Here is a 21,217-nt window from a genome sequence, read left to right as displayed (position 1 = left end):
CAGCCATAGTCAGGAAGCTGAAGGATCTGCTAAAAGTACACCTTCGCAAGCGAATGGAAGAGAGTCCCGAAATGATGCTAGCGTGCCTTTGTGATCCAAGAATTAAGGGAAAGCTAGCTTTGAAATTCAATGTTCTCAGTAGCTACCGGGAGCAATTGGTCAACAAGGTGCGTGACTGGCAGCGTAAAATGGGAATGCTGTCCGAGGAGGGTGAGGTGCAGGAGGAGGAAGAGATGATGTGGTCTGCTACCCCTAGCAGCAGCATCAGCAGCAGTGCCACAAGCAGCACAACACAGCTGAGTGGAGCAGCTGCGTTTTGGGAAGAGGCACTTGGCAGTATAGTTGGACCATCTGACAGAGCTAGCAGCAGAAAGGAGAGTAGTGCTGCTGAAATGGTCAAACTTTACCTCTGTGAAGTTCCTTCTGCTCCTAATGTTGATCCTCTTAGCTACTGGGATGAAAAGAAGAGTGTGTGGCCTGCACTCTCATGGGTTGCGCAGCAGCTTCTATCATGTCCGCCAACCACTGTTCAAAGTGAGCGCGTGTTTTCTATGACTGGAAACATACTGAGTCCACAGCGCTCACGCATGGCACCTCATCTGATGGAGCAGATTGCCTTTCTTAAATTCAATCTGCCCAAATTGGGTTACCCAGCTCTTAGCTTGGAAAGTTAAATTTTTTCTCTCTAATGTTTAAGGTAGTTTCTCCCCCTGGTTGCACTTGCTGCGGTGTGGCAATGCCTGCTACCTCCGCTGGTGTAGCCAATTTACGCTAGGGCCTAGTGTCTGAGCTCTGTAAGTCCGCTCCCAAACGCCTAGGACTGACAGTCTTTGGATGCTTTGCCCTGGGGTGAAACAGGTGAGTGGGTCGTCAATTGCCCACTCATTCACCTTTTTCCGTTTCCAACGCTGCTGCTGGTGGTGGTGCCAGTATCTTTTGCCAGTTCGCTTCCTGGCTGAAATCATGCCTCAGATGTCCCTAATGGAAAGGGTAGTTTCTCCCCCCTGGTTGCACTTGCTGCGGTGTGGCAACGCCTGCTACCTCCGCCGGTGTAGCTAGCTTATGCTAGGGCCTTGTGTCTGAGTTCTGTAGGTCTGCTCCCAAACGCCAAGGACTGACAGTGCTTGGATGCTTTGCCCTGGGGTGAAACAGGTGAGCGGGTCGTCAATTGCCCACTCATTCGCCTTTCCCAATTCTGCTGCTGCTGGTGGTGGTGCCAGTGTCTCTCTTCAATGCCAGTTCGCTTCCTGGCTAGTGTCATGCCTCGAATGTCCCTGATGGTAAGGGTAGTTTCTCCCCCCTGGTTGCACTTGTTGCGGTGTGGCAACGCCTGCTACCTCCGCCGGTGTAGCCAGCTTACGCTAGGGCCTTGTGTCTGAGTTCTGGAAGTCCGCTCCCAAACGCCAAGGACTGACAGTTTTTGGATGCTTTGCCCTGGGGTGAAACAGGTGAGCGGGTCGTCAATTGCCCACTCATTCGCCTTTTCCAATGCTGCTGCTGCTGCTGCTGGTGGTGGTGCCAGTGTCTCTTCTCTGCCAGTTCGCTTCCTGGCTAGTGTCATGCCTCAAATGTCCCTTATGGTAAGGGCAGTTTCTCCCCCCTGGTTGCACTTGCTGCGGTGTGGCAACGCCTGCTACCTCCGCCAATGTAGCCAGCTTACGCTAGGGCCTTGTGTCTGAGCTCTGGAAGTCCGCTCCCAAACGCCAAGGACTGACAGTGTTTGGATGCTTTGCTCTGGGGTGAAACAGGTGAGTGGGTCGCCAATTGCCCACTCATTCGCCTTTCCCAATTCTGCTGCTGCTGCTGCTGGTGGTGGTGCCAGTGTCTCTTCGATGCCAGTTCGCTTCCTGGCTAGTGTCATGAATCAAATGTCCCTAATGGTAAGGGCAGTTTCTCCCCCCTGGCTGCCTCTGTCTGCGGTGTGGCAACGCCTGCTACCTCCGCCGGAGTGGCCAGCTTACGCTAGGGCCTTGTGTCTGAGCTCTGGAAGTCTGCTGCCAAACGTTTAAGACTGACAGTGTTTGGGTGCTTTGCCCTGGGGTGAAACAGGTGAGTGGGTCGCCAATTGCCCACTCATTCGCCTTTCCCATTTTTCAATGCTGCTGCTGGTGGTGGTGGTGGTGCCAGCATCTCTTCTCTGCCAGTTCGCTTCCTGGCTAGAGTCATGCCCAAAATGTCCCTAGTGGTAAGGGCAGTTTCTCCCCTCTGGCTGCGTCTGTTTGCGGTGTGGCAACGCCTGCTACCTCCGCCGGAGTGGCCAGCTTACGCTAGGGCCTTGTGTCTGAGCTCTGGAAGTCTGCTGCCAAACGTCTAAGACTGACAGTGTTTGGGTGCTTTGCCCTGGGGTGAAACAGGTGAGTGGGTCGCCAATTGCCCACTCATTCGCCTTTTCAATGCTGCTGCTGGTGGTGGTGCCAGCATCTCTTCTCTGCCAGTTCGCTTCCTGGCTAGTGTCATGACTCAAATGTCCCTAATTGTAAGGGCAGTTTCTCCCCCCTGGCTGCCTCTGTCTGCGGTGTGGCAACGCCTGCTACCTCCGCCGGAGTGGCCAGCTTACGCTAGGGCCTTGTGTCTGAGCTCTGGAAGTCTGCTGCCAAACGTCTAAGACTGACAGTGTTTGGGTGCTTTGCCCTGGGGTGAAACAGGTGAGCGGGTCGCCAATTGCCCTCTCATTCGCCTTTCCAATTTTTCAATGCTGCTGGTGGTGGTGGTGGTGGTGGTGGTGCCAGCATCTCTTCTCTGCCAGTTCGCTTCCTGGCTAGAGTCATGCCCAAAATGTCCCTAATTGTAAGGGCAGTTTCTCCCCCCTGGCTGCCTCTGTCTGCGGTGTGGCAACGCCTGCTACCTCCGCCGGAGTGGCCAGCTTACGCTAGGGCCTTGTGTCTGAGCTCTGGAAGTCTGCTGCCAAACGTCTAAGACTGACAGTGTTTGGGTGCTTTGCCCTGGGGTGAAACAGGTGAGTGGGTCGCCAATTGCCCACTCATTCGCCTTTTCAATGCTGCTGCTGGTGGTGGTGCCAGCATCTCTTCTCTGCCAGTTCGCTTCCTGGCTAGTGTCATGCCTCAAATGTCCCTAATTGTAAGGGCAGTTTCTCCCCCCTGGCTGCCTCTGTCTGCGGTGTGGCAACGCCTGCTACCTCCGCCGGAGTGGCCAGCTTACGCTAGGGCCTTGTGTCTGAGCTCTGGAAGTCTGCTGCCAAACGTCTAAGACTGACAGTGTTTGGGTGCTTTGCCCTGGGGTGAAACAGGTGAGCGGGTCGCCAATTGCCCTCTCATTCGCCTTTCCAATTTTTCAATGCTGCTGGTGGTGGTGGTGGTGGTGGTGGTGCCAGCATCTCTTCTCTGCCAGTTCGCTTCCTGGCTAGAGTCATGCCCAAAATGTCCCTAATTGTAAGGGCAGTTTCTCCCCCCTGGCTGCCTCTGTCTGCGGTGTGGCAACGCCTGCTACCTCCGCCGGAGTGGCCAGCTTACGCTAGGGCCTTGTGTCTGAGCTCTGGAAGTCTGCTGCCAAACGTCTAAGACTGACAGTGTTTGGGTGCTTTGCCCTGGGGTGAAACAGGTGAGTGGGTCGCCAATTGCCCACTCATTCGCCTTTTCAATGCTGCTGCTGGTGGTGGTGCCAGCATCTCTTCTCTGCCAGTTCGCTTCCTGGCTAGAGTCATGCCCAAAATGTCCCTAATGGTAAGGGCAGTTTCTCCCCCCTGGCTGCCTCTGTTTGCGGTGTGGCAACGCCTGCTACCTCCGCCGGAGTGGCCAGCTTACGCTAGGGCCTTGTGTCTGAGCTCTGGAAGTCTGCTGCCAAACGTCTAAGACTGACAGTGTTTGGGTGCTTTGCCCTGGGGTGAAACAGGTGAGCGGGTCGCCAATTGCCCACTCATTTGCCTTTCCCATTTCCTTTTCCATTTCATTATTTTCCTTCTGATACACAACCAACCAAACATAACACACACAATAACACATATAACACATATAACACACAGTGACATCACACATAACACACATACACACACACTTACAATGCACAAAACACAAGGACCTTTTCCTTGTTATTTGCCCTGGCCTTCACTCACTAATAGCATTACATTAACACTATAACTCACACTTCACCCTATAACATTTTTCCATCCACATACCTGCCAACAGACCCAACTTTTTCAGGGACAGTCCTGCTTTTTTCCAGTCCTGTCCCATCTAATTTAGCTAAACTAGGTATGCAAAATGCAAATACACATAGGTAGTTATAGCTCGGTAGGTAACGCTACTATAAACATTTAATAAATATAATCAAGTACTAAATAATAAATCTAACTTTAAAATACATTTAAATAAACCCCTATTTTTTTTTAAAAAAAAACATTAAAATTTAATTATTATTATTTAGACATAATCCATCTTTAACCAAACCAGTGCACTGCTACTAATCTTAAACATAACCGTACATTAACCCTAAGCTATTTTTTAGTTCTTGTCCAACATTTTTCCATCAGCATACCTGCCAACACACCCAAGATTTTGGTGGACAGTCCTGCTATTTTCCAGTCCTGTCCAATAAGTAAGTTGGGTTGTTGCAAAGTATGCCATTGTAAATAGGTAGCAAATGTTAGGCATGTAAAGTGGTCCAAAATCAATTTAAAAATGTAAAATATTCCCTATTCTTTTATTAAACATCTATGGACAGTACACCTCGGTATGTGTGTGCAACTCTATTGGTCGTTTCGGCAGGGGGCTCGCCTGCCATCAACGAATGAAGTGCATTCTGCAGTTCTGCAATTCACTCGTTGATGCCAGACCAGCCCCCTGCCGAAACGACCAATAGAGCTGCACACACGTACCTTCACGGCAGCTGCTGCTGCTGTGATGTGTTATTAACCCCGTATTAACCCCTGCTAGGCAACCAGGAGGAAAACGAAGATTAAACGAGCACGAAGAATGTCCGCGAATATTCGCCCGAAGAGAAGACAGGAACGGGCGAATATTCGCGGAATACGAAGATTTTTTTTTCCCCGAAGACGAGCACGAAGACGAACACGAAGAGCCCCCTGGTGCCCAAGTCTAGTAAAAAGGATAATTCCTCCTCTGAACTTGAGATGTCCATAATCAGCTGGGACCCAAGAATAGGCAAATCCCCAGCCTCAGCAGCCACAGACCAGGTTCCTTCCACAGCCCCATCCAGGAGCTGGATTAGATTCCATCCTCTGCTCAGACATCAATTCCACAGATGCAAGACATCCACCGCCGCGGCCCGATTCAGACTGCACTTCGGGTCTCCCCTCCGTGTCATCACCCCGGGCCACACGGAAAAGGTCGGATACATAGAAACATAGAAAGTGATGGCAGATAAGAACCAGTAGGCCCATCCAGTCTGCCCAACCTCTGAGTACTTTCCTTTAGTACCTGCCCTTATCCTATATCTAGCTTGGCCTTATGCCTATCCCATGCTTGCTTAAAAGACTTTACTGTATTAACATCTACCACTTCTGCTGGAAGGCTATTACATGCGTCCACTACAGTTTCCGTAAAGTAATATTTTCTGATGTTGCCATTAAACCTTTGCCCCTCTAGTTTATGGTTATGTCCTCTTGTTGTGGTAGTATTTCTCCTTTTAAATAAACTCTTTTCCTTTACCTTGTTGATTCCCTTTAAGTATTTAAATGTTTCTATCATATCCCCCCTGTCGCGTCTTTTTTCCAGGCTATATAGGTTAAGATCCTTTAACCTGTCCTGGTTAGGTTTATCTTGTAATCCATAAACCATTTTAGTAGCCCTTCTCTGCACTTTCTCCAACATTTCTATATCCTTGTGGAGATCCGGTCTCCAGTACTGTCCACAATACTCCAAGTGAGGTCTCAGCAGTGCTCTGTACAACGGCATGAGCTCTTCCCTCTCTCTACTGCTAATACCTCTCGCTATACAACCAAGCATTCTGCTAGCATTACCTGCTGCTCTACTGCATTGTCTGCTTACCTTTAAATCCTCAGAAATAATTACCCCTAAATCCCTTTCCTCACACGTTGGGGTTAGGACCGTATCAAATATTCTATACTCTGCCCTTGGGTTTTTATGCCCCAGGTGCATTACTTTGCATTTATCTACATTAAATGCCAATTGCCACAGCTCTGACCATTTTTCCAGTTTTCCTAGATCGTTTGCCATTTTGCTTCTTCCTCCAGGAACATCAACCCTGTTGCAAATTTTTGTGTCATCAGCAAATAAACATACCTTTCCATCAAGTCCATCTGCAATATCACTAATAAAAATATTAAAGAGAATGGGCCCAAGTACAGATCCCTGAGGTACCCCACTGGTAACAAGACCTTGTTCTGAATATATGCCATTCACTACAACCCTCTGTTGTCTGTCACTCAGCCGCTCCTTAATCCATTCAACAACATTGGGATCTAAACCCAGAGATTGCAGTTTATTTATAATAGATACGCAATGTCTACTGCACCACCTTGATCAATTACTTTAGTCACCCAATCAAAAAAATCAATAAGATTTTTTAGGCAAGATCTTCTTGAGGAAAACCCATGTTGTTTTTGATCTTGAAACCCATGCAACTTCAGATGTTCAACAATCCTTTCCTTTAACATCGTTTCCAGAACAGCCCCGGAGGGAAAGAATTGGACAAAGGGGCCACATGAATGCGTGCGGACGAGGTACCCTTGGTCAAGCCTGTTTAAAGGGTTAAGGCATGACTAAGCAAAATTTTGCCGCTGAAAAAGCTGAGGTATTTGGTGGCACATGCAGGGCCAGAGGGGGAGGGGGTAATTAGTTAATTACCCTCCCTAGGGGGGTATATAAGGAAGGGTCGTGGCCTATAGTGGCAACCATTTTCAGAAAAATTTTCCCACCCATCCCTCCCCTGTTTTTGGCATTTTGCCGGGTATTCTGGTTTTAAGCTGGTACGGTGCAGGAGTTAACCATCTAGGTATGGTTATTTGTGGTGCACAGAGGTGTAAGTGCAGGACACTCCAGGGGCATGCGCCCCTGTGAATCGTATGGTCATGTGACTGCCGCGCTGGGGACGCCGGCAGTTCCAGCAGGGATACAGGTGGTCACGCCCATACCAGCAGGTTACTGATTTGTTTATTCGGTTATTAAGTGGTTATTAAATGGTTACAATTGGTTATGTTTGCTTTCATTTTACAATAAATTATTGATTTTATTGTGTCAAATTTGTTGGGTTAATAATATTTGACACTGTGTAACATATAATAAAAGTTTAGTGTCGCGGTGCTGAAGTTATTTTTAGTCCGCACCGCGGACAAATAATTCCATATCTGACGTTTAATAAAAAATTTGAAATAAAGAAGTGTTTCTTGTTTTATTTGTAAAAGAGGTACCGAAACTGGACGCTACTTCATTCAAGTAATTTCCCTACTACAGATGTAAGACTCACCGGCCTGTAGTTGCCCGACTCCTCCCTACTGCCTTTTTTGTGAATGGGCACAACATTCGCTACTTTCCAATCCCCAGGGACAACTCCCGTTACCAATGATTCGTTAAATATATCAGTTAACGGTTTTGCTAGTACACCCCCAAGCTCTTTTAATAACTCGGGGTGTATCCCATCAGGCCCCATCGACTTATTTGTCTTTACCTTAGACAGCTGAAGTAGAACCTCCGCCTCGATAAACTCACATATTTCAAATGATTCAGTCTTTTTTCCCAGCTGAGGTCCCATTCCCTCATTTTCATCTGTAAAAACTGAACAGAAATATTCATTGAGGCAGTCAGCTAAACCTTTATCCTCTTCTACATACATTCCTTTTGTTTTTCGTCTAACTAATCCTTGTTTAACTTTCCTTTTCTCGTTTATATATCTAAAAAATGTTTTATCTCCATTTTTTACTGAGAGGGCAGTTCGCTCTTCTGCATGTGATTTGGCAGATCTTATAACTTTCTTTGCCTCTTTCTGCCTAATTTTATAGATCTGTCTATCTTCCTCACTTTGGGTATTTTTGTATCTACTAAAGGCTAACTTCTTGTCTTCTTTTAACCATTTCTGCAGAGTACCACAGCGGTTTCTTTCATTTTTTACTCTTCCTGACCAGCCTAATACAATTTTCTGTTATCTTCAATAATACAGCTTTTACAAAATCCCATTTCTCCTGAACGCCATTTAAATTGTCCTAGTCTGATAATGACTCCTCTATACATAGTCTCATTTTAGAAAAGTCAGCTTTTCTAAAATCTAAAACTTTTGTTTTTGTGTGGTGTGACTCCGTCACTGTTCGTATATTAAACCACGCAGACGGATGATCACCAGATCCCAAACTTTCACCTACAGAAATATCTGTTAACAAATCTCCATTTGTGACACTAAATCCAATATGGCCTCCTTACGAGTTGGTTCCTCAACTACCTGTTTTAAAGATAATCCCAGTAGGGAGTTTAGAATATCCGCACTCCGGGTACAACCAGCTACTTTCGTTTTCCAGTTCACATCAGGAAGATTAAAGTCACCCATGATTATAACATCCCCCTTCACTGTCATTCTAGCTATTTCCTCCACTAGCAGATTATCCAGTTCTTCTACTTGTCCTGGGGGTCTAAATCACACCTATGCGAGTTACTTTACTTTTGCCAAATTGTACTGTAACCCAAACCGACTCGAAGTTCTCCTCACCAACTTGTATTAAGTTAGATTTTATGTTATTTTTCACATATAGGGCCACCCCTTCCCCTTTCTGTCTTTTCTACATAAAGAGTACCCCGGTATTGATGTGTCCCAGTCATTTTTCTCATTATACCATGTCTCAGTAACAGCCACTATATCAACATTCTCAGTTGCCACAACTGTTACAAGTTCATGGATCTTATTCCCTAAACTGCGAGCATTTGTAGACATGACCTTTAGCTGCAATCGCTTTCTGTCCTTGCTTTGGGGGGCAAAATATATGCTTCTCCCTATTATCTGTATAGACCAAGCCCCCAGATCCACCCACCTGGTTACTAAGTAAATCTCTTTCCCTTTCTATACTGTCTAGCCCGGTATTTATCCCCCCCCCCATTCCTAGTTTAAAATCTCCTCCAACCATCTGGCCATTCTCTCCCCAAGCACATTGGACCCTCTTGCATTTAGGTGCAATCCATCACGACTATAGAGATTGTACCCCAAAGCAAAATCGGCCCAGTGCTCTAAAAACCCAAAGCCCTCCTTCTTACACCAAGACTTCAGCCATGCATTTAGCTGCCTAATCTCCCGCTGCCTTTCTGGTGTAGCGCATATTCTCTGAGAATACTACCTTGGAGGTCCTTTTCTTAACCTTACTACCTAAATCCCTAAAATTACCTTTTAGGACACTCCGTATTCCTCTTACTATGTCATTGGTGCCAATGTGCACCAAGACAGCTGGATCCTCGCCAGCCCCTCCCAATAATCTATCCACTCTGTCCACAACATGCCGAACCCAGGCACCCGGGAGACAGCAAACCATTTGGTTGCTGCGATCAGAGCTACAGATTACCCTGTCTGTTTTCCTAATTATTGAATCCCCTACCACCACAACCTGCCTGGGCTTTCCTTCCTTTCGGATCCCCTGCACATTGGATGAGCTGCTCTCCCGGCTGTTAGAGAGAACAGCTTTTTCCGGAAAGCCTACCTCTGAGTCTGCCTCCCCAACGTTCTCACTTAAAAGGGCAAATTTGTTGGGATTGAGAAACTCTGGGCTGGCTTCCCTCCCCCACTGCAACCACATCTTACTGTTACCCAGCTATTTGCCTGACTCCCTTCTGCCTGATCTCCTCCCTCATTGCTAGGGGGCCCCATCTAAACTTTGCTCAGTGAGCAAGCGACTCCTCTCAAGATTGTCAATCTCTTTGTGTTTCAATGTGCCTCTTCAGAGCACCAACCTCAGCTTCCAGAGAGACCAATTGATCACACTTGCCACAGCGACATGGACCCAGGAACTGCTGTTCCAAGCATGCATACATATGGCATGATGTGCACTGAATGAAATCTCCAAGCTTGCTCATACTTTATGAAGGGACATGAGCACTTACAGAATTTCAACAATTGCTTTGTCACTTACCCTCCTTTCTCTTACACTCTTGTGTTGCACGAACTGCTGCGGTGCACAAACTGGTCACTTACAGAAAGCAAGTCACTTAGAAAATGCAAGCCCCTTACGGATGCCACATGAGATTCCCCAATCAGCAGGACCTCTCCGACCATATCTCTTTCGTACTGAGCAGAGTCTGTCTTTTCTGGAACCGGAACTGCAGCCGCCATGGACGATGGAACAATCTGTGCTGGAGGGGAGGATCGGACTTCCCGAGACTCAGACTCCACGCTTTCAGGAACAGCAGCCTCCAGAGATGGATTTAAAGTGGGACTTAAAGAAACATTATTGGGATCCGTGGGATCCGCCACCAGTGAGGGATCCGTTGGACCCAAAGCAGCAACCTTTTTTTTGTGTTTTTTTTTAGCCGCTGGGTCTTCTGAGAGCCGCATAGCACGAGTTGAGGTAGGTGGGATACCCGCAGGAGCTTCAGCTGGCGCCTTTGCTACAGGCCCGTCTGCAACCAAGGCAGTCCACGACTGTTGAGGCTTTGTGGGGCAGTCACGGTACATGTGACCAGCCTGGCCATACCCATTGCACATTGTAGGTTTATCACGGTCTGTTATTAAATGACCCCCTCTGACCACAATTCCTACATAAAGGGCGGGGGTCGGCTGTACATTTTGCCTAGGTGTGGCCGTAACCTCCACATCTCCTACATACAAAGGGCATCCCTGGATAAAAACAATAACCCCAATAGCTCCCTATAGAAAAACTGGAAGGAGGATGCATAATCCCTCCAATTCCCTCAGGGTGTTCTTTGAATTTAACGAAAAATCTACGTTTGCCAGTCCAGATTCCAAAGTCATTAGTGACTCTCTTTGCTTCAGTAACAGAGGTGCAAAACCCCATAAGCCACATAGTCACAGCTTCTTCTGGAACAAACGGATTAAACATATGAACTGTAATGGGTATTTCCTCACCTCCGTATAACATAATAAAAACGAGGCTGTCTAATCGTGGATCGTTGATATGATCTTTCAAGGTCTTGAAGAACTGATGACATTTTCCAATAGAGTCCAGCGTCACTGTAAAAATTAGACTTGGGCACCAGGGGGCTCTTCGTGTTCGTCTTCGTGCTCGTCTTCGGGGGGAAAAAAACCTTCGTATTCCGCGAATATTCGCCCGTTCCTGTCTTCTCTTCGGGCGAATATTTGCGGACATTCTTCGTGCTCGTTTAATCTTCGTTTCCTTCCCGGTTGCCTATCAGGGGTTAATACGGGGTTAACAACACATCGGAGCAGCAGCAGCTGCCGTGAAGGAACGTGTGTGCAACTCTATTGGTCGTTTCGGCAGGGGGCTGGTCTGGCATCAACAAGTGAATTCCAGAACGCACTTCATTCGTTGATGGCAGGCCAGCCCCCTGCCGAAACGACCAATAGAGTTGCACACACGTACTGAGGTGTACTGTACACAAAATGACCTAGAGACAAATGCTCCAAGGAACTTGGCTTCCGTTTATCATACACAGTCACACATCCATAGATGTTTAACCCCTTCGCGACCTTTGCCGGTTCAGGACCGTCATAACAAGAAGGTCACTAAATGACCTTTGACGGTCCAGACGCAGCCAGGGGGGAGAAACTGCCCTTACCATTAGGGACATTTTGGGCATGACTCTAGCCAGGAAGCAAACTGGCACAGAAGAGATGCTGGCACCACCACAACCACCACCACCACCACCAGCAGCAGCATTGAAAAATGGGAAAGGCGAATGAGTGGGCAATTGGCGACTCACTCACCTGTTTCACCCCAGGGCAAAGCACCCAAACACTGTCAGTCTTAGACGTTTGGCAGCAGACTTCCAGAGCTCAGACACTAGGCCCTAGCGTAAGCTGGCCACTCCGGCGGAGGTAGCAGGCGTTGCCACACCGCAAACAGACGCAGCCAGGGGGGAGAAACTGCCCTTACCATTAGGGACATTTTGGGCATGACTCTAGCCAGGAAGCGAACTGGCAGAGAAGAGATGCTGGCACCACCACCAGCAGCAGCAGCAGTGAAAAATGGGAAAGGCGAATGAGTGGGCAATTGGCGACCCACTCACCTGTTTCACCCCAGGGCAAAGCACCCAAACACTGTCAGTCTTAGACGTTTGGCAGCAGACTTCCAGAGCTCAGACACTAGGCCCTAGCGTAAGCTGGCCACTCCGGCGGAGGTAGCAGGCGTTGCCACACCGCAGACAGAGGCAGCCAGGGGGGAGAAACTGCCCTTACCGTTAGGGACATTTTGGGCATGACTCTAGCCAGGAAGCAAACTGGCACGGAAGAGATGCTGGCACCACCACCACCACCAGCAGCAGTGAAAAATGGGAAAGGCGAATGAGTGGGCAATTGGCGACCCACTCACCTGTTTCACCCCAGGGCAAAGCACCCAAACACTGTCAGTCTTAGACGTTTGGCAGCAGACTTCCAGAGCTCAGACACTAGGCCCTAGCGTAAGCTGGCCACTCCGGCGGAGGTAGCAGGCGTTGCCACACCGCAAACAGACGCAGCCAGGGGGGAGAAACTACCCTCTCCATTAGGGACATTTTGGGCATGACTCTAGCCAGGAAGCGAACTGGCATTGAAGAGACGCTGGCACCACCAGCAGCAGCAGCAGAATTGGGAAAGGCGAATGAGTGGGCAATTGGCGACCCACTCACCTGTTTCACCCCAGGGCAAAGCATCCAAACACTGTCAGTCCTTGGCGTTTGGGAGCGGACTTCCAGAACTCAGACACAAGGCCCTAGCGTAAGCTGGCTACACTGGCGGAGGTAGCAGGCGTTGCCACACCGCAAACAGACGCAGCCAGGGGGGAGAAACTACCCTCTCCATTAGGGACATTTAAGGCATGACACTAGCCAGGAAGCGAACTGGCAGAGAAGAGACGCTGGCACCACCACCACCACCAGCAGCAGCAGCAGCATTGGGAAAGGCGAATGAGTGGGCAATTGGCGACCCGCTCACCTGTTTCACCCCAGGGCAAAGCATCCAAAGACTGTCAGTCCTTGGCGTTTAGGAGCAGACTTCCAGAACTCAGACACTAGGCCCTAGCGTAAATTGGCTACACCGGCGGAGGTGGCAGGCATTGCCACACCGCAGCAAGTGCAACCAGGGGGAGAAACTACCCTCTCCATTAGGGACATTTGAGGCATGATTTCAGCCAGGAAGCGAACTGGCAAAAGATACTGGCACCACCACCAGCAGCAGCGTTGGAAACGGAAAAAGGTGAATGAGTGGGCAATTGACGACCCGCTCACCTGTTTCACCCCAGGGCAAAGCATCCAAAGACTGTCAGTCCTTGGCGTTTGGGAGCGGACTTCCAGAACTCAGACACTAGGCCCTAGCGTAAATTGGCTACACCGGCGGAGGTAGCAGACGTTGCCACACCACAAACACGTGCAACCAGGGGGAGAAACTACCTTAAACATTACAGAGAAAAAAAATTAACTTTCCAAGCTAAGAGCTGGGTAACCCAACTTGGGCAGATTGAATGTAAGAAAGGCAATCTGCTCCATCAGATGAGGTGCCATGCGTGAGCGCTGTGGACTCAGTATGTTTCCAGTCATAGAAAACACGCGCTCACTTTGAACAGTGGTTGGCGGACATGATAGTAGCTGCTGTGCAACCCATGAGAGTGCAGGCCACACACTCTTCTTTTCATCCCAGTAGCTAAGAGGATCAACATTAGGCGCAGAAGGAACTTCACAGAGGTAAAGTTTGACCATTTCAGCAGCACTACTCTCCTTTCTGCTGCTAGCTCTGTCAGATGGTCCAACTATACTCCCAAGTGCCTCTTCCCAAAACGCAGCTGCTCCACTCAGCTGTGTTGTGCTGCTTGTGGCACTGCTGCTGCTAGGAGTAGCAGACCACATCATCTCTTCCTCCTCCTGCACCTCTCCCTCCTCGGACAGCATTCCCATTTTACGCTGCCAGTCACGCACCTTGTTGACCAATTGCTCCCGGTAGCTACTGAGAACATTAAATTTCAAAGCTAGCTTTCCCTTAATTCTTGGATCGCAAAGGCACGCTAGCATCATTTCGGGACTCTCTTCCATTCGTTTGCGAAGGTGTACTTTTAGCAGATCCTTCAGCTTCCTGGCTATGGCTGCTACGTCAGGATGTAGAGTGCCACCTTGAACAGCCTCACGGTTTCCAAGGAACACATCCATCTTGCTGCCTAGATGGGAGAACACTGGGATTACCTGGGCCAGACTGGCAGTGTTTGAGCTTAAATTTTTTTGTGGCATCCCTGAATGGTTTAAGGACTGCCACTAGCTGGGCGATCACTGTCCAATCCTCCCTATTCAATGGAGAGGTAATCCCAATATTGTGCTCTGAGGCAAGATTATGGATTGCCCTCTGCTGCTCCAAAATCCTCTCCAGCATGTCTAACGTGGAGTTCCACCGTGTACTGACATCCTGACGTAGGCAGTGTACGGGAAGACCTGACCTCTCTTGCTCTTCCCTCAAAAGTTGGCTAGCCTTAACACTATGGTGAAAGTGCCCAGCGATCTTTCTGCAGCGGGACAGAACTACTGCTGCCACATTAGTTCCTTCTGACTTTGCTGCCTTCACTACAAGATGGATGATGTGGGCTGCACAGCGCACACCAACAATATGACCATCTCGCAGCGCTTTCACCATATTGGCACCTCCGTCAGTTACCATAAAACAACTTCAACATTGGTGCCCGCCTCTGCTCCCACCCAAAGGCTAAACATTTTCCTCATTGCATGCAGAATATTTTGGGAAGTGTGCTTTTCATCCATCACTTCTGCATGGAGAAGGAAAGATCGGTAGCCTGCTGCAGCAGCTTCCTTAGACACACCGGGCTGCCACCAGTGTGCTGTCAAAGAAAGAAAGGCATGCTGGCCGCTAGGTGCACTCCACAAATCTGTAGTGAAATGAACACACTGACCAGCAGCCTTGGAAAGCTCCTCTTTCACTGCTGCAACACAGGACCGATACAATGAGGGGACAATGTTCCTGCTGAAAGTGGAACGTGACGGAAGTGTATATTGCGGAGCCACAGCCGCCATCAATTGTTTGAAAGGCTCCCCTTCGATCATAGAGAAGGATGCCCCTCCAACAGCAATGAACTGACCAATCAGTCGCGTTACTTTATTGGCCTGCTGTTTGGGCATTGACCTTTTGGATTGGAATGCCACAAATTGTTCCAGGGTGGGCTGGACATGCAGTGCTCCAACCTGCCTTGGTCTCTGGCTGCCAGCACTAGCTGCTGCTGCTGCTGCTGCTGCTGCTATTGGCTCAGAAGAAGCAGCTGTTGGGGTTTTTCCACGGCCACCAGCTATGCTGCCTGCACTAAGTTTTACTTCTGCATCTTTCCCCAATAGCACAGCGTTGTGTTGAGTGCTGAGGTGATGCTTCATGCTAGCACTGGTAAAATGGCCAGACACTTTCCCTCTGCTTATTAGCTTCCCACAATGTTTGCACTTTCCATAGCGCCCTTCTTCAACATTTTCAAAGTGCTCCCAAATTGGGGCGCGCATAGCCTTGGAGTGTGCCTTGGGTGCTGCTCCTACTGCTCGGGGTGGATGAACAGAGGCAGAACTAGTGGTGGTGGGACTGGTGGTAACAGTACTGGCCATAGTGGGACTGCTAAATGCTTTAGATTTGCTAGGTTTTGCTGCTGCTGCTGCTGGTGGTGGTGGTGATGGTGATAATCGTAGCGGAGAAGGTGGAGGCTCAGGGGAAAATTGTGCACTAGTCATTTGGACACTGCTCCCTGAGGAATCTGATTCCTGACCACTCATCTCCTCTACTTCCTCTGGCTCATAGTCTAGCTCTTCATTAGCCAGATCGAATGGAATTCCTGCTAGGCTGGAGCTAAGACTGATATATCGTCGTGAGACTCGTGACTAGTAGTAGTGCGAGCAGGAAGAATAGACTCTGCACTTGGCCTCTCAGTCTCAGGCTCCTCTGCTACCTCGCTAGGTGGAGTTCCACTATGTGTAGCCCTCTCTCTAACTGTCTTTACAAAAATTTTGTAAGGACTTGGTGGCTTGCTAGAGGTATTAGGAGGACATGGCGTGGCGGTACCAGTGGGAACAGTAGGCGCAGCACTAGTGGTGGTAGAGGCGGTGGGGGTGGTGGTTTTCCCTACAAAGGAATGAGATCGCTTTTGTTTGGGACCCCTCTGAGTCTTGCTGCTAATTTGGCTCTGCTTGGTACCTTGCATGCTGCTTGTGGATGGGGAAGATGCTGCTTGGGGAAAAAGGCACTTCTTTTTAGTCACTGGGCTGGTACTACTTGTGCTACCCTTTAACTTTGAACGTGCTTCTGGTGCTTTAGGCTTTCCGTAAAAAACCATAGAGCTTGTGGGCCTAGCCGCACTACTACTGCCTGCTTTTGGTGCCTTTCCTTTACTTGATGATCCTTCAAGCAATGCTTCCCCAAATGATAAGCGAGAGCTTGGCCTACTTGGCCGACTAGACTGACGCAAAGGCTGCATCTTAGAACTGGTGGTGGTGCTGGTAGTGGTGGTGGTAGATGGAGCTTGTCCCTCCTTAGTCCCAAAAGGAGGATCCATTTCAAATTTTGTGTTGTGCGTGTAGTGTAGTGTAGTGTTTAAAAAAAACTATAAAAAAATAAAAAATTTAAAAAAAATTAAAAAAAGGAAAAACGAATTAAAGACAAAAAAATTAGAGGAAGTTCTCTTCAGTGCTACTGCTTAAAAAGTAAAACTATGCACTACTGCACTGTGCTGTTGTGTGCAATCTGGCAAAGTGCTAAAGTTATTTAAATTATTAACTCAAGATTAACTATTTAATAACTAGCAGTATTTTATTTTTAATTTGAATTTACACGGGCCAAAGAGCTTAGCCTACTACTATGCTAGCCTAAAGCTATATTTCCTTACTATAAGTCTACCTCTAGGCAGACGCTCTCAAACCCACTAAGCTAAAGTGAGGTTAAATCAGATTCAGTATGATTTATTAATTAATATTAAGTTATATAATATTAATAGATTAGAAATAATTTACTTATATATTATGTATTATAGATAGAAGAATATAGATTATGAATTAGAATTTAGAATTAGAATTACTTATATTATAGATTATGAATTAGAATTTATATTATTATATATTATTTATAATATATTATAGATTAAGATTAAAGAAGATTAGAATTATTTTAGTACTACAGCTAGTAGCTTGAAGCTTTGCTTAGTACAGCTCGTCACAGTCAATTTTTCTTGAAAAGAATTAGAAATAAAATAAAATGTCACAGCAAAACAGTTAGCTTCACTGCTTGCTGAACAAAAACACACAGCACTTATGCGGCTGCACTCACTAGCCCAACAAGTTCACTTCACTGATGGACTGAGGTGAGCAAAACAAATGAAATAAAATGAAAGATTATTAATTAAGAAAAATTGACTTGGTCTCTTGCTGTTGCTAAAACAAAGCACAAACTATAGAGCTGCAGCACCAGTACTAATAAGATTAGCTGAACTATACGCTAGTAGTAATTAATTAATATTATTACTTTTATTTATAGCTAATTTAATTAACTATTAAGATAAGAAAGAATTATAGAATTATTGATATTACTGATTTTAGATTAGACACTAGTAGATGTCTTGAATGTCTACAGTACACTCTACACTAGTATACTATTACTAACTATAACTGACAAATATATATATATATAATTTTATAATGAATTCAATTACTTATATTAATATTACTGATTTTAAATTAGACACTAGTAGATGAATGTCTACAGTACACTCTACACTAGTATACTATAGTATATATATGACTGACAAATATATATATATATATATATATATATATATATATATATATATATATATATATATATATAATATTATAATGAACTATTAAATTATAGACTCTATTAAATTATTATTTATAAATTCTATTTAATTTATTTAAGCAGGACAGGCAATAGGCACTAGTGCCAGCCCAGGGCAAGGGCACCCCAGTGCCACTGAGACACTGGGTGCACTGTCAACTCAACAGCACTTACACTGCAGTTGATTACAAATTAAATAAAAAAATAAAAAAATTAATCAAATTATTATTATTAATTATATTAAGTAGCACTGAAGTGAGGATGAAGTACACTGTGAGAAATGGCAGGCTAAGGCTTACCAGTCTCACACAGAACAGAACAATCTCTCTCTGTAACGCTCGGATGCAGCACAGCAGTGTTGCCAAAGCAGTCACAGCGAAAAATGAATGGATCTCTCAGGCAAGCTCTGGTCTTATAAAGGCGCCTTCAGAATTCAAAAAACAGCAGCTCAGGCATTGGACGAGACCCTTAGCGTGACGTCACAAGAGTGAGCTGATTGGACAGACGAGATCAGCTCACTCCTGTTTGAAATTTTGGCGGCTGCGCGGCAAAAACAAAGACAATCACGAAGAATCTTCGATTCTTCATGGTTGGGAGTCTTCGTCTTCTCCTACGTTTTGCCGGCACTGTATTCTCTTCGGCGTGTCTTCGGAACGAACAAAAAAACGGCCTCTTCGTGCTCGTTTTCATGTTCGCCCGAAGACGAATGCGCAAGTCTAGTAAAAATCCCCTTCACCGGATCTTGAAGGCAAAAGATGTCAGCATACTGGACTCCAAGAACCGTCCTTCAACACGACCTCCACAACAAACTTTAAGTTCTTCTCCTCCCGGTCTGCATCAGGTACTTTAATACGAAATGAATTTCGAAGTCTTCCTTCCTTCATGGAAGGAAACTTGATGGTCGCTGGCATTCTACCTTGCCTTGGTACCAAGACCCAGTCTCCAACAGGCTCTATCGGGACCACCTATAGCAGCATCTTAAGACATCCGAGGATGAAGATACAAGAAGGCCGAATTCCGCCTGAAGCAGAGACCTACAGGTCTCAGTTTAGCTCCTCCACTCAGTCAAACTGCACACCCTCAAGATGGAATACTGGATGGCAATGAACAACATCCTCATGGTAATTTTCTTTTTAAACACCCATAGTGGGAAAAAAAGGATTAAAAAATATTTACATATATAGATATAAACCAATAACTGCAATACTCACATCCAAGAAAAAAATCAAAAATACACAGAAAAACACTATCCCTAACAAAACCCTAAAACCACAACCCTACACCTCACCCTCACACCTAAACCCTATCTCTAACCTTCACCACACCCACTAAGCCCTTTTTTTCAGCAATCCCATCATTCTCCCCAATACTCCCAAATGCTTCAAAACCTCAAACAAAAAGCCATGCGCCACCCTATCGTACGCTTTCTCAAAATCAATTGTCGCCACAGCCACCTCCAACTTTCTATCCATACAGAACCACAGCACATCTCTTAACACAATCAAACTATCCCCAATCTGTCTCCCAGGCACTGCACACACTTGCTCTTCACCTACCATACTCTCTATAATCTCTCTTAATCTATTAGCCAACACTTTTGCAATTATTTTATAATTTTCTAAATCCAACCCATCCATTCTATCTACCATAACTTCAATCCCATTTAAAATCTCACGTTCCACCAACATATCCCTCACTTTATCAGCATACAGATCACTATAAAATTCTACCACAGTCTTAACATATCCTCACCTCCCACACCTCTTCCATTCTTATCCAAAACTTCCTCCATCACCTCTTTCGTTCCAAACACTTTCTTAAAAAAACCTCGTACACTTCTCTTCCTCTTCCATCACTCTCAACTTACTTTTAAACATAATCTTCTTCCCTTTCCTTTCCATATAATCATTCAACCTCTCACTTGCTTCCATCAAATCCTCTTTCACATCCCATCCCCACTCTCGCTCTATGTAAAAATTCAAATCTTTTTCCATGCATTCCATTCACTCCTTTCTCTCCTAGCCACACTTCTACCCATTCTCCTAAAAAAAAATAAAAAAAAAAAATTACAAATTCCCACCAAACTACTAAAACACCTTTTCTCTCTCCTCACTCTTTGAAAATAAAACGCTTTCATCCTCTAATAACGATACATTCAATTTCCACAATCCATGTCCAAAACTCACCGTGTCCACTACCTCCACCGTACATATAAGACACACATGATCCGTGAACGGCATTCTCACCCCCTCCATTCTTATACCTGACATCCTTTTAGAGAAAAAGATAAAATCAATTTGCAACTTTACCTTCACATTCTCACTAAAAAACAGACTTAGACTCCTTATATACCTCTACAGAATCACACAATCCAAAATCCTCAATCACCTGCACTCCCAAACACACCCTGCCTCTCACCCACTCTATCTTCACGTCTAATGATACAACTAAAATCCCCCACCGGAAACACCAATTCCCTCCCCGGTAGAAACAACTGATTTTTTTGCAACAACTTAACCCTACCCCCCCCCCAACCGGCGCGTAAACATTAATCATTTTGAACAACCCACCCCCATATCTAAAAACCACCATCGCCCCACAACCACCCTCTATTTCCTCCACCTTTAGTATTTGAAAGCTAAAACTTTTAAACAAAACCACCACCCCACAATTCCTCCTCCCACTCACCGAACATACAATTGAACCCAATCCCCATTCATTATTTTTTAAGCATTCTACAAGATTACATTCTTGTAAACACAAAATGTCTGCTTTTAATCCTTCCAATGCCTTCAAGATCATCATTCTTCGATCATTGGCCCTAATACTTCTCACATTTAGTGATACAATAGTTAGATACATCAGAGGTAATTAATTGACCTCATCACATGCATTCAGGTCCCAGGCTTTGCCCTCTTTGTACTACCTTTTGGCAGCTTTCTTCAGCCTAGCTTCAGTCACATTCCTTGCAGTATCTGCCACCTTCCTAGTAAACCCATAGTCTTGTGGACTTAGATCCTCCGATATTATTGAAGCTGGGCATACACCTCCTTCACTTCCACACTTTTTAAGGAGCTACCTTCCCCTGTATCCATCACCACATCCTCTACGGTATCTTTGGCACTTGGTCCAGGCTCCTGCTCCAGTCTTCCTATATCTGGCAGGTTTGACACCCCTTCCACTTCAGAGCCACTTGGACCGCCTGCAGGAGGCATAACCTCCTGCAGCGCCCTATGCTCCGTTGCTTCCGGGGGAGTGATTTCTGCTCTTGTCAACCCATCCGTCACCACCTCACTATAGGGCTTTTGGACCACAGGAGCCACAT

The sequence above is a fragment of the Sceloporus occidentalis genome, unplaced genomic scaffold (assembly GCF_023333645.1).
Source record: "Sceloporus occidentalis isolate IW3139 unplaced genomic scaffold, rSceOcc1.0.p SCAF_220, whole genome shotgun sequence".
Lineage (NCBI taxonomy): Eukaryota > Metazoa > Chordata > Lepidosauria > Squamata > Phrynosomatidae > Sceloporus > Sceloporus occidentalis.
The sequence above is the reverse complement of the archived record's forward strand: the minus strand, read 5'-3'. Positions refer to the sequence as shown.